The sequence below is a fragment of the Silene latifolia genome, chromosome 9 (genome assembly GCF_048544455.1).
Source record: "Silene latifolia isolate original U9 population chromosome 9, ASM4854445v1, whole genome shotgun sequence".
In the NCBI taxonomy this organism is placed as follows: Eukaryota; Viridiplantae; Streptophyta; class Magnoliopsida; order Caryophyllales; family Caryophyllaceae; genus Silene; species Silene latifolia.
Genome location: NC_133534.1, coordinates 116,224,137 through 116,237,722, shown reverse-complemented (window position 1 = coordinate 116,237,722; position 13,586 = coordinate 116,224,137).

Sequence of the window (13,586 nt, the reverse complement as noted above, 5' to 3'; positions counted from 1 at the left end):
CACTCCATCATTTGTTCATTTTTACACACCACTTGAACATCTTTTCATGTGAATGAAAATTTGGTTCATCTCTCTAAAATAATAAAATCATTTTTACTAAGATTTGTTAGTAACAAAAGATTAAAAAAACTAAGTTTATTAGTATTATTTACATATTATCAAGGGTATTTCTAACAAGTATCTAGTTAGCGTCTGTTAGATATTTTGGTTTTTGTTCTTGGGTGCTTCTTGAAGGAGATCTTCTATTTGGAGATTAGTACAAGGAGGATCTTCCATATTTTTCTTGCTCAAGATCTATCAAGATAGGAGATCTTGATTGTGCCCATTTTCACCATCAAACTAATGTAAGGAAATCCGATTTCCTCCAATTTTACATTAATATGCTTTTATATTTGCATGCATGTTACATAGATCAGCTAAAAACAAATTATGAGATAATTTGACATTTAGTTAGAGTGTCTAATTAGGATCTATGATCTTTCAGGTAGCATATGTGACTCTTATTTGCGTACATTTAGTCCCCTAATTAACCCTATTTTGCATACTATTATAACATTTCATGGCCATTTTATCCGTCAAATGCTTTTTATTTTGTTTTCCTAGTGCATTTTATATGTCTTATAGGAAAGGAGATAATGGGGCGGAATTCCCGTCTCTCGCGCCTATTTTGCATACTATTATATTCGGAAGCAAGCTCGGGACAAAATCAACCCGCTCGGGTTAAGGCTCAGGATGCTCGTTTTTAGCTCGGGACGAGCGGATTGCTTGCCAGAAAGCTTTTCCTTGCTACTTAATCCGCGCATATCCTTCGAGACTTGTATTTCCGCACTCAACACTTAGCATTGTTATTTACTAATCTACCCTTGCTTAACCTAATGATGTACCACTATATATACTCCATTTATAATAATCAAAGGATAAACTTTCCTTAGATTAGATTAGGAGTAGATTAGAATAGATTAACCTTTAATCTTTCCACAAAATTACACATAATTTATCTTTTCAATGAAGCTTGTAAGGCATAAACCAACTTATGAACATGTTATAGTTGATGAAATACGAGCCTATGAATCCTTGCATTTTTTACCCATCACTTATCTTTTCAATGAAGCTTATAAGGCATAAACCAACTCGAGCCTCATTAGACCATGCATAATGTTGAATAGGAAGGATTAAGTTGACTTGTAGGTGTTGTACAATCTAATCGATTCGGCTCCATGACCCAAACCTTCTTAGGGATTGTAAGATATACACTAACTCGATCCCATCACAACAATAAATGCTTGCATATAATTGAGAACATGTTTGTATGATCAACTCCCATGATTCCCCTATGAACCCATGATATCCTAGCATTTTTAGTCATTTGTTTACATCCTTCATTTTGTTGCTTGTTCACTTTCCATTGCTTCTATTAGATTAGAATCATCAACCCTTTACAATTGTCACAACCCCAAGCACAACCATAATTAGATTGAACAATTTGAGTACCCCCGTCCCATGGATCGACCTCGAATTAACAACTAACGAGTTGTTTGTTGAGAAATATAAATGTGTTTGATGAAGTGAACAACGACTCGCTCACTTCGTCAAAATGGCGCCGTTGTCGGGGACGGTGTTGTGTATTTGAATCGTTCTTTTGTCTAGTTTTAGTTGTGCTTCTTCTTGAGGGATCTTGGTTCCTTGAGAATTTTAATTCTTGTACTTGCATTATTTCATTTGTTTAACATGTCTACATTCACTTTTTGGCAATATGAAAATGAGTCATTTGATAAATATATTGCAAGATTTGAAGATTATATGACTCATGCTTGGCATCATGGTTTTACTCTTTCAAATTATGAAGCATGTTGTGTTGTTTATAATGGCCTGAACCTTGAAACCCGCAACTTGGCATTTCACTTGACTGGTGGTAGGATATGTGAGATGAGTTGTGTGGAATTTTGGGAATTTGTTGAGTTCATGACCATCCATTGTCTTAAGCAAATTGTACATGACAACTTTGAGAGTGCCAAGGAAGGTATGGAAGCGATAAAAACCACAATTCAAAAATTCATTGAAGAAACTATGATGAAAATGAAATTTGTGGAATAAGACACCTTCCTATAAACTTGAGCCAACCCACTATATTCACAAATTTGCCCCTCCTTCGGAAGATGGAGTGCTAGATGAAGAGAGTGATGATGAGGAGGAGTACATTGATGATTTTGAAACCAATGCTTGGATGCCGTCACCTTACTCTTCTTGTGTACCAATGAACCCAACTTCCATGAAATTTGATGTTAATGGGCAAAGTGAGAGTGATATGGATGTGAACGTGAGTGAAAACTCGCCCTTTGAGAATGATATATTAGAGAGACACAATTATGTTGAACTTGGTGAGCCTTGTTATGACAACCCCTTTGATAATGGACCTTGTTGGGATGAAGAATATGAGCACATTTGGGAACCCCAAATAGAGACCCTTAAAATCACTTTAGATGATAATGAGAGTACTTGCATTAAATGTGGTGATTTTGACTATTTGGAGGACAAGTTGAGTGAATTGCCAACCAACTACCCATTTCATGTTCCTACCATCCATCACATCTCTTATGATTTTAGTCCTAGTATTCTTGACATGCTTGTTGGGTCTTTTACTTGGGCATTATTTCATTGCATAATCTTGTGTTGTTATCCATGCCTATTTATATCTCACTCCCAAGAATTTGACCGACTTCTACGTGCTATGAGTGCTAGTGATAATTTTCTATGAAATTGTTAATTGACAATCTTTGGTTTGATGGAGTTCCTCAATAACCATTAATTTGTATATATGCCTTTAGTATAATTTTGCATTCATTCATTCATTTAATAAATTGCATGAGAGATGAAAGGGAGGGATCTCATATTTTAATTGAGCTTTTTGAAGGAAATTAATGAAAATGATAAGATGGAAAATGTAAAGAAATGAAGAAAATGGAGATTTTGGGCTTGTGAGCACCTTTGTTATCATTAAAAAGGTGTTGCGCCAAAATTTTTGGAAATCTGCGCATCCCGTGTCTAATCCGCGCGGATTGAAAGACAAGAAAAAAAGGAAAAGTTCCCTGTCTGAGAATGCGAGCGGATTCTGAAGAAAACACGCGTCCTAGATCGCAACCCGGGCGGGTTCAGATCAACCCGAGCGTGTCCAGCTCTAACCTGAGCGTGTCATTTCCAACCCGAGCGGGTTCAGCCCCAATTTGCAGAATTTGCTCAGGAATCCGGGCATATTTCTTCTAACCCACCCGTATCCAGGTTGTAACTCGTGTTCACTCCATTTTTCAGCCACAAGTTTGCTCTACACTCAAATCTCACCTACCATTTTCATCTTCTACCTTCAAGCTCAACCCCAACTCACAAAAATCACTCAAATGACCATAGAATCCAACCAAATCACCATCAAATTACTCTAAAAATCATTCTAATCCATTTCTACACAATAAAAACCAACTTTCCAACCTTCTACATACTCAAAATCACCCATTTTCATCATTTTAAAAATTGGAGCTCCAAAAATCTCTGAGCTACAATTGTTCTTCGGGTTTGATTTTTGCCTTCTAGCTTCACTTGAATGCTTCTAGTGTTCTAATAAGGCATTTTCAAGGTTGTTGGCTCTTATTTGTCGAAATTTGAAGCATCTTTGGGTAGTGATACTTGGTGGATTTCAAGACTACAACAATGAGTTTTTGGGGCAAGAGTAAGACTACTACTAATAAGGGATCAAAGAGGAGAAAAGGAAGCAATTCTAATGCTCCACCGGAGTTCCAAATGCAAGAAGAGGAGCTAGTACCGGAGATACAGCAACTTGATGCTTTCCCGGAGGTACTATTCATCAAAAATGAGCATAGGAGGCGATTTGTGAAACTACTAGGTAAGGAATTCGAGCCTACTCGTTTCATTTGTCGTCAAATTTTGGATAAACTTGGTATTGAAGGACAAACCGAATCTTTGTTTAGAGGAATGTGTCTTGAGACTTTGTTTGATATGCATGTGGAAACATATCTTAGCCTCGCCTTAGAATTTGTGTGTAGTCTCAAAGTTTTTGAAGGATAAAGATATGGGGTGTCTTTGGAATTTAGGTTGTGTAATGAAACCCATCAAATACATTTGGGTACCTTTGGTGAAATTTTTGGACTTGCGATACCCGAGACCGACCTTGAGAAACCCGTGTGGTTCACGGAGTTGCATTTGTGGAGAGCAATCACCGGGTTTGAATTAAATGGTTTTAAGAGGTGTCATGCCTTTTACATTCATAATCCGGTTATTAGAGTGTGGCATCAATTTATAGCGGGGACTATTCATGGCAGGAGTAACACGGGAAGTATGAGTCAACTTGACATGACTTTTCTTCAGTCATATTTGAATGTCCAAGGTTTGCCAAAGTACAACTTTAATCCCGCAATTGAATTACTTGTCCGGTTTCGAAATCTAGCAAGGGGTGCGACAAAGTCAAAGGGAATTGTGATGGGTGGTCTTGTGACTAGGATGGCCAATGTTTTATGTCCTGGGTTTAATGATGATGAGAGGTATGTGGCTCTACCCGGAGATACTTTGCTTGATGAGAAGGCTAACTTTAGGCATCACAAATGGTTCAAGTATAATGATTTGGGAGGCATTGATTGGTACACCAAGGGAAGCACTACATTCACCCTTCCTTGTTGGCACCTTCCTCCTACCACGCCTTGGTCAAGCTACCTTACACCTATGCCGAGCTACCTCCTCCCCATTGAGAGGATTGCGGCTCCACCACCTAGGAGACGTGATGAGGCACCTTATACTCCTTCCCATGCACCATCACCGTCCCAAGGTCAAAGCCTTGGACTTCCACCGTTCCTTCATGGTGTTCGGCCCTCTTATGCGGAGATACCTCCATTCCCCCATGTCTACCGACCCTACTCACCTCCTCCTCCTCCTCCTCCTCCTCCTCCTCCTCCCGGCACCCTGCCATCAGCCATGGATATATTGATGGGTATGATGAGCATCATAGATTTTCGGATCCGCCGAGGGTAAGAAGACAATTATTTCGCCCTTTATCCTCAATACTACCATATGGCGCAACAAGGGTTTATTGATCCTAATGGTCCTAGGCCTTCTTGGGTGCAACCACACCTTGTGTTACAAAACCAATGCTTGAATGAAGATTACCAAAGAGGAGGAGAGGAAGAAGAAGAAAGTGAAGATGATGATAGCCTTAATGATGGAGGCTTTGATTGAGATCGTGATTGTAAGACCCCTTATTTCCCTATCTCTTATGTATAGTTGCATTGCATTTTAAATTACCTTGCATTTAGTTTACACCTTACTTGCATTGGTATTATATTTCATATGATATAGTTTGCATTGTAATATATCTCACATGATTAGAATAGTTTGCATTGTAATATATCTCACATGATTCATATAGTTAGTTGCATATAGACTAGAATTCATGCATAGTCACTAATGACCAAACCTATTCATTTCTACACTAGAAGTAGTGTTTAAATCGGTTTGGGGAGGTTTGATCATAGGTGACCATAGTTTACTAGAAATCATGTATCATATAATATAGTTTAGATTGCATTCATTTGTTATATATGTCATATAGAATTGCATTTAGTAAGAGCATGCATTCATTCATATCATTGCATTTATTCAAAAATCCAAAAAAAAACATGTACATTATCTTTTCATTCCTACTCATACATGTACATTGAGGACAATGTCCAAAATAAAGTGGGGGATGGGAATTTATATTCCAAACATAAAAATTGAAAAATTTCGAAAAAATTCAAAAATATGTTCTTTAATTTCATAAAAACAAAATCCATAAAAAATTAAAAATTTAAAAATTCCAAAAACATGTTCATTTCCTTTATAGTGTAGTATTGTATATATTTTATATACTTGTTTTTTTTCTTTGTCTGTCCTTTTTCACATTGATCAACTACGCCACATCCGAGACATGAGGATATTGAAAACCGCCTGGTATGATCTTTCCAATCTCATTTTTCCCCTTTATGTTGATGATTATGTGGCTTTATTTTGATTGATGCGGTATAAACAATGTGATTATAGGATTGTATTTAGATTATATGGCATACTAGTTGGTAGAAGCATGTGCATTAGGTTGTATAAATGATAGTTGCATCATGGCATGTAGTTGCATTTAGGAAGAAATTTTGTGAAAACATCTATTTGGAAAACTTGACAAGTGTTGGTCGTGAATCCCTTGTGGGGTTTAGTTTTTAGTACTTGTCGTTAGGAGCACCTAGACCAAAACACAATTTATAACTTCACCAACAACTCTACAATTAGTAAAGAGGCAAGTAAAGGTCGGATCCCAAGGGACGGGAATTGAGATGAGATTTCTATTGCAACTAGCGGTGTCTAAGGGTGTCACAATTGGGGTTTGAAGTAGAAGATCACTAAACTAAATAGCAATGAATGTAAACAAGCAAGATGAACTAAAAGGGATGTAAACAATTGATAAAAAGGCACTAGGGTGTCATGGGGTCATAGGGGATTCATGGGAATTGATCATACAAACATATTCTCAAGTTATAAGCAAGCAATTATTGTTGTGATGGATCGAGTTGGTTTATATCTTACAATCCTAGGAAAGTTTGGGTCCCGGAGCCGAATCGATTAGATTGTACAACACCTACAAGTCGACTTAATCTTCCCTACTCAACAATATGCATGGTCTAATGAGACTCGAGTTGGTTTATGTCTTACAAGTCTCATTGAAAAGATAGGTGATGGGTAAAAAATGCAAGGATTCATAGGCTCACATTTCATCAAACATAACATGTGCATAACTTGATATCACAACAAGCAAGCAAATAAACTATGAAAGCATATTAATTTAAGCATGAATCATTCCCCATGTTGGTTTCCCCTAATTACCCATTAACCCTAGCTAAGGAAACTTCTCACTCATTATCATGTTGAACATGCTAGCAAGGTTGTCAATCATACCAACAAGGTGAAACATGATGAATAAATAAAAGTGATTAACAATAATTAAAAAGGGATTAAGAGAATTATACCTACTAATGATTCCAATAATAAAGCAAAGAATAAAAGAAGTACTTGATGCTTGATTGGAAGGTTGTCAATCTCCCAATTATAACCCAAATAATTTTCAATTACCCAAAATAAAGGATGAACAAGAGAGAGATTAAGGAAATAAAACTTGTATTAAAACTTAATTAAATGTTGATTACAAGATTAAAGAGAGATTTGATTGATATTAACTACCCTAAAGATTGCTAAGAAGAATATGCTCTTCTAATTATACTAATGAGGTATTTATAGTGGGGATTAGGTACATAAATTAGGGTTAACTAAGGGCTTAAATGACGATTAAGTCCCTTGTTGAGGAATCGCCGGTCTCTAGGGAGACTCCGGTCTCTAGAAAAAGATGTGCATCCTTCCTTGAAGCTTGTAGAAGACGAAATGGGACTGTATGGGAATCCGGGCGTCTTTAGCACGGGACGGGCGGATTTAGCAGCTTCTGGACGGGCGTCCAGAGGGCGAAGACGGGCGTCTTCTGGAGGTTCTGCCCGGGCGCTTAGCTGAGGAAGACGCTCAGATTGTGGGGTGAAGACGGGCGTCTTCTAGGCAATCCGCACGGATTGTCAGGCATTCTCGTTCCTTCTTCTTTTCTTCCTTTTTCTTCCTAAAATCCTTGAGGATTTCCTCGGGGATGCAAGGATCTTTTCTCATCATTGCCCATCTACTATAATATGTACAAAGGCCTTCTAATCTTGTCTCTCCTTGATGCTTGGTCATTGAATTCAGTCAATTTAGTCTCATTTTGCCATGAAAATGCAAGGTTTGCACTCCTTTCCTACCTAGGACACAAAACCTCATAGAATATGCAAAACAAAGAACTAAAGACAATAAATGACCCAAATATGCATTAAAAAGCATGGAAACAAGGCTAATTCGGGGACTAAATATGCTCTAATTATGGTCACATCAAATATCCCCAAACCAAACCTTTGCTCGTCCCGAGTAAAGAGGTGACAAACACTAGAACCATTATTTAAACTAACCGAATAACATAGCCGATATGAGACAATTAGCGGGTCACACTCCGCCCCTTCAACTCACAACAAGACAACCATGAGGTAGGATGCCTTCTTCCAAGGCAAGGTGGGTCTTGCCAAAATGAAGACACATCCAAACATTAAGCACACAAAATCAAATAATGGATGCATCTACAAAAGAATAGCCACTTTCCTCATCTAAGTGGCGGAAATTATCTACAAGGGAAGCAATTCAAGGGTACACATTCCTTCATAGATGCAATTTTTTCAAACTACTAAGCCTAGAAGGATACCAATAAATCACCTCCAAATTGTGTCAAGCTAGGGTACCTTTGTCCTCAATCGTTAAATGCTTTTGTCAAGAGTAGACTCCCTATGGTGTTAGAAACACTGAAGGATTGCGGAATTCCCCCTCTTGCCTAGACAAGAAGAAGGGTCGTCCCCTCTCTACCATGCGCAAAAGTGGATACGATGGATAAAGGGATCGATAGAATACTTGAGTTTCTCTTTGGGAGTTTGCTTTTGTTTTTGTTTTTCCCCCCCAATTTCTTGTGGCATTTGACATTTGAGAACACTTTCTTGCCATTTCTTTTTTATTTTTGGCATTTCAACACTTGACAACTTTCAACTTTTCATTGCATTTCTTTTGAACATTTTCAAAGTCACCCCATATGTAGTGAGGGTGGCTTATATTTGAAGCTTTAGGAGTTCTATTTTTTTTTTCTCCTCTTTTTATTTGATGCATTTTTTGCAAACTTTCTTTCACTTTTCATTTCATTGAACTCAAATTGATTTCTTTTTGTGCCCATTCCCTTTGATGACAAAAATGTGGTAGAACATGGATGATGGATGGATACATGGTTTCAAGGGTCACCTTGGAATAAACGGTAGCCAAGGAGTTATCACACCACAAGGTACTCTTGACTAGGCCTTAATCCATGTGTCAAAGGATACTAGCATGACACATCCTAGGGTGTTTTACAAGTATTCTAACAAGCAAAGTCTTAAGAAGAAAAAGCATCTACTAGGGCCTATATACACTTGTCAAGCTTCCCAAGTAGACGGTTTCGCAAAATTTTTCTAACAAGCAAACTACATGCCATGATGCAACTAACATATATACATCCTAATACAAATGATTCTACCAACTAATATGACATATAAACTAAATGCAAGTCCTAAGTTCACATTGTTATACCGCATCAATCAAAATAAAGCCACATATTCATTAACATAAAGAAGAAAAAGGAGATTGGAAAGATCATACCATGCGGTGTTCAATGATCCTCATGTCTTGGATGTGGCGTAGTCAATCAATGCGAACAAGGATGAACAAACACAATATATACATGATTATACTACAAAGGAAATGAACTTATTTTTGGTTTTTCAATTTTTCAAATTTTTCGAATTTTTTTGGATTTTTTTGGATTTTTGAATAAAAGCGAAGTTAGAATTCCCCATCCCCACACTAATATGGGCATTGTCCTCAATGGCCAAAATGATGGGAAATTATGCAAACATGATGCATGATTTCTACACTAAATGCAAGCTACACTAATCTACACTACATGATGCATGGGTTTTTGTTTATGACGGAGAGCGTAATTTAGATTACCTCCCGTTGCGTATGCATGTACTTCCCCAAACCGAGATAGACATTATTTCTAATGTCCTAAAGTTGGGGTAGTTCATGCACACAAGATGGAATGCATGAAACTAAATTGTCATTTTGGATTTTCAAAAGTGGGAACAATGAAATAAGAACACCTCAATGGGGCCGAGGTGTTAGTCCTGTATGTTGCTAAGACTCTCCAACCATGATCAAGATAAAATAAATAACACAAAGAAAGAAAGAAGTAGACAAACCTCAAGAGGGTAGGAGCCTCCAAAGCTTGCTAGTCTTCCACCATATCATCATTGTCATCATCTTCCTCAATAGAAGTGGACTCATCACCACTTCTCTCTTCACTTCCTTGCTCACTTCCTTCATCATCCTCTTCTTCTTCTTCATTAGCGTCTTCATCAATGCTATCATCAACAACCTCATCACCGGCAACCTCATCGTCACCCGGTATCTCACCCCTAGATGCACTTGGAAAGAAGACTTCCCTATCCGCCCAACTAGGCAAAGGACATGAAGTATCAAGTAGTCCTTGCCAAGCTAAATGAAAGAGGGGTGGATATTGGGCTAAGTACGCATCTTCCCGGTCCTTATAAGCTTGTTTGTGCATCTCTTGCATAAGTAGAGTCATGTAGTCATTGCTTGCTTTAACACCTTCGGGTTTGAACTCTTGATACTTGAATGGATAGGGTGGTGTGACAATGGAGGAGGAGGGCATTTCAATTTTACCCCTTTGTTGACGGATGATGTATTAGGCTTCTTTTGAGAGGGGAAGAAGGTAGTTGGTCCGATGGACACTCAAACGGCATATCTTGGAAGGCAGAGTAAAAGATCTAGCTTCATTGGTGAGCGACCCATATTGGGTGTCAAGAGGGTTATGAGTGACCCACTTGTACTTGTTAATCATGGCATCCATGTCAATGAGATGACCCCCCTTTTTCGCCACATACTTGCTATCCTTGTTGAAATTCGGATCAAAGTACTTAGCTAAAAGAGTGACTAGACCTCCATTTACAGTTAAAGTGGGGCCTTGCTTTGCACAATCAACATTTAGCCATATTTCCACCAAAAGCCTTAGAGAATTGTAAGGCTTGGTGAATTCCCTTCCAGTATTTAAGGCCGACTCAAGTAGAACACAATCGAGCTTGGTAAAGTTGTTAGTGTCTTTTCTTGCAATGATAGTATTCTCGATGACCTTGTGCCACACTCTAATGCCCGGATGGTGGACTAATAGAGCGCGACTAGCATGATTGTTCTCAAATTTCCTCCCGGAAATCGCCTCCCAAAGAGGAGCGGGGTCATACTTTTCGGGATTCTTGTAATAACTAGGTGAATCACTAAGACCCAATACTTTACCCAATTCATCAAAGGTGATGCGCCTACTCACATTGGCAAGGCGGAACTCGATGTTTTCTCTAGTCTCTACCTTAGTCACTTTCAAAGAACTCAAGAATTCTAAGGTAAGGGAGGGGTATGTCAATTCTCTTGTAGCAAACAATTTTCCCAACCCCATGGCTTCAAAGAAGGCTTTTGTTTGTTCAAGGACACCCAATTTGTTCAAGGCATCTTCACATATGAATTTGGTGGATAAAAAGGATTTTATAGCATAGTTGTCAAATGTATCCCTATGGGAGTTAGAAATGAAAATTACCTCCGGATAGTTTGATAATTGAGCAATTTTCGGAGTTGTTGATGTTGTTGCTTCCAAGGGAGGTTGTTGTTGTTGAACTTCCAAGTTTGAACTAGCTACCACCATAGCCAATGAGGCTTTCTTTGCTTGAAGACATTTTTGTCTTGTTGAGAGTGCCTTTGCCTTAGGTGCCTTTGTTGATCCTTTTGTCCTTGCCATTGATGATTATACCAAGAAAAGAGTGAAAATCATCAATTTCCAAATATACCCAAATCGATTTTAAGATGAAAGGCTTTGCCTTTATAATTTCAAAAATCGACTCAAAGGTTGATGATTTTGGTGCTTGGTTTGATTTTTGTTGGAAGAGGAGTGATTAATTGTTGTTAAAAGGAAGTTTGGATTTGATTTTGTTGAATTTGGTTGAGGAAATCTTGTTTTGGTGATGGAGAGGATGAGGGTTTTAAGTTTTGGGGTTTATGGGTAGTGTTTTGAATGAATGAATGAAGAAATGAATGTGGGATGGGGTATTTAAAATACCCAAAAATTTCAAAAACTGCAGGGGAAGACGAGCGTCTTTCCTTCGGGACGATCAGATTCTGCCTTTTTTTGGTTCAGGATTCTCGCCTAAAGACGGGCGCCTTTCAGCAAAGACGCTCGGATTCTTTGATTGCAGGACGGGCGTCTTCTGCTAAAGACGGGTGGATTCTCAGACAGTTAGCTTTCTTGTTTTACACTGGCAGAAAGACGGGCGTCTTTTCTTCCAAGACGGGCGGATTTCTGAAGACGAGCGTCTTCTCTACTAGGACGCTCCGATTCTTCGACAGTCCCAAAATTTCAAATTCTAAGTTTAAAATGGACGGGCGGATTCTTGCAAAGACGGGCATCTTTCCTGAAGACGAGCGGATTCCCGTGAAGACGCTCGGATTCTCCCTGTTTTACCCGGATTCAGTTCCATCCGTGCACTTGCATATCCCTTGTCATTTTTCATTCTTCAAATCCCGTGTTCTTCATTGTAGGGGCACTACTAAGGCATGAATAGCCTAGGCAATTGCTATCCCCACACCAAGCTAAAGCACTACACATCAATTGAATCATTAGTCCCTCCCTCACTTCTCTCAAAAATGATAATTATCTTGATCAAGGCCTAAAAATCCAAAAATGACAAAAATGCAATGTAAGAATTAAAATGCGAGTTAGGGAGTTAGAAATATTTACAAATGGTGGTTTAGGGAAGACTCCACCAAACTCTCATCCTTAGTGAGATGTCATGGGGGCATGTCCAAGGTGTTGTTGATGTTGCTCAACACCTTGAAGAAGTAGTCAAAAGCTTGTTCATTATCATGATAAAGATCTTCAATAGACCTTTGCCCTTGTTGTCGGTCTCGATCGATATCATTACCAATATAGGGATTGAAAATCCCTTCAAATTCATCGTCCCAAAGACCATAAACTTCATCTACTTGATCACTAAAGATCTTTTGAGTTGATAGACACAACTCTCCCACTTTCTTGTCTTGGCTAATGAGGCCATCCTCTTCATTGCTTGACTTTGGTGAGCTTTTCAAGCTCTCTTTGTTACAATTCACTTGCTCTTTGAATGGAGCATCATCTATTTTCTTATTCAATTGGAATTCCAACTTCTTCCTATCATCCTTCCGGCTATAATGATCAATCATAAAACATGGTTCATGCAAACAGGGAGCTCTCATGGCCTTGTCAAGATTGAAAGGTATGCTCTCATCTCCCACTTCTAGAGTAAGCTCTCCAAGCTTCACATCAATCACCGCACCCGCGGTGTGTAAGAAAGGTCTTCCTAGAATGATTGGAATGTTGGAGTCTTCTTCCATGTCAACAATGACAAAGTCCACCGGGATGAAAAATTTCCCAACTCTTACGGGAACATCTTCCCATATCCCTAATGGTGTCTTCGTCGATCTATTGGCCATTTGGAGTGTGATATTGGTGCATTTAAGCTCGCCCATCCCCAACCTTTTACTCACCGAGTACGGCATAACACTCACACTAGCCCCTAGATCACATAAGGCTTTGTTGATCGTGGTGTCGCCAATGGTACACGGTATTGAGAAGCTTCCCAGATCTTTGAGTTTTGGAGGTGAACTCCCTTGAAGTATTGCGCTACTCACCTTAGTGAAGGCGATAGTCTCAAGCTTCCGGATCGACTTCTTCTTTGTGAGGATGTCTTTCATGTATTTTGCATAGGCCGGCACGTGATTGATTAATTCCGTGAAAGGAATCAAGACTTCCAAATTCTTCA